The sequence below is a fragment of the Ammospiza caudacuta genome, chromosome 2 (genome assembly GCF_027887145.1).
Source record: "Ammospiza caudacuta isolate bAmmCau1 chromosome 2, bAmmCau1.pri, whole genome shotgun sequence".
NCBI classification, from domain to species: Eukaryota; Metazoa; Chordata; class Aves; order Passeriformes; family Passerellidae; genus Ammospiza; species Ammospiza caudacuta.
The window spans coordinates 5783216-5784995 of record NC_080594.1 but is presented as its reverse complement, the minus strand read 5'-3'; positions in this window follow the sequence as shown (position 1 = coordinate 5784995).

Genomic DNA, 1780 nt, shown 5'->3' with positions numbered 1-1780 from the left:
GCTCTAGACACTAGAGAACACCAACCCCCACATGCTATTGTAAGCTAAGAGACTACCTTGCTCTTCTACTTTCACTTCCTTTGGTGATTTTGACACTTGCATCTTATGCTCCTTGCAGAGAGCCACGTGATCAGTTAGGAATTTATTTGCACAGGGAGCCAAGGGGGTAAACACACCTTTAAATTATTCAGGCTCTGATTGTCCAGTGATTTCCCCCTTCTCAAGGAAAAAATATTCCTCATTCATCATATATATCTTTATGTTTTGCTAAGTTATTTTTTGAGTAGAATCATACAGTGCATCCACAGCTCTGAGGCTGTTATGCAACTTCACTAGGAATTTCTTTAATAAACTATTAAGTTTGTCTCATTGAGAGGGAATAAAGCACATTTATGTGCTATCATATCCATAAATAGCAACAATCCTTTGCTCATCTGTAGGGCTTTCCATCCAGGACCTCCCTTTCCATAACTAGCACATGTCAGGCCGCACATCATGATTGTCAGGTAGGAAATTATTCCCAATTGCACAAGAAGGAAGAATGGCTTGCTGACAGTCCCACAGAGATTTCCTTGCAGAGATGAGGCTGAGTGCCAGGAGACCAGACTGTTCCTGCCCCCTTTGCTGAGCAGCACTGTCCTGATGCCATGGCCCATGCTTGGTGGCTACAGATTCACTGCTAGCCAGGTAGAATACTTGAAAACTGACTTTTAAAATAAAAACATCAAGAAGCAGTTGAGCAGATGCAGGAGGAAAATGCCAGCTTCTTCTTGTGCTGTTGGGATCCAGAGGAAGAAAGGAGCATTCCTGTGGCAGCTGGGAGAGAACTACAGTGTCCGTGGAGCACACTGCACATGGTGCATTTTACTGAGGCTCTCCAGTGGAAAAGGACATCATTAAGATGTGGTAATTAAAGACTGCCCTGCCTGACAGCCACATTATGAGCCATGTACTCCTGATGAACAAGCACTCATCTTTAAGTAGCCCTGTAGTCTAATGAATGTATAATGTCAGAGATCAGCAGTGGAGTTGTCAAGTAACTACAAGTCAGCAGGGGTGGGTGTGATTGAACCAGTCCAGTACTTTGGTATCTGGAAGGGTCAGATGCTCTGATGCAGATACCTCGCATAAACTGTAACAAGGTTGTGGTTTCTACCTGCAGGAAAGTGTTTCCAACCCCCTTCAACAAGTGGGCTGGTCGATGCTTAGAATCATTCAAACTCTTGTCTCAGATTTCTATGAAGAAAATAAAATAGATCCTATCTAGTGTAAGTGTAGTGATTGTGTTTTTCATCTAAATCTTAGCCCTTTCTTCAGTTCTAGTATCTTGAACTGGGCACAGTGGACTCTTCCTGCTGAAAAACATTCTCTTCCCTCAGTTGTGATAACAGTTCTCCTATTTCTGTATTAAGAGAGTGGATAAATGGCAGCCTCCAGGCTCTCTCTCTCTGCATGTATTGCTTTGTCACATTGCTTCCCAAAACTGAGGAGGGACCTTCCAGTCTTCCTTCACAAGGAAGGACACCCAGCAGTCTTTGTTTAAGGAAAAAAAAGGTTTTGACCTCAGGCTGCAAACCTTGGGAAAACACACAGACCCAAGAGGAGCAAAAGGATGAATAGTGTTAAATAAAAAGAAAAAAGGAAAAAACAATACACGGCACCTTTGTGGCACTGAAGAACCCCAATGCACCCTACAAACTTTCTACATATGTACAGCTTATCGTCACTCTGCAGTGAAGTCCGGCCAGGCAGGGAACTCCACCAAAGGGACGGGATCAGG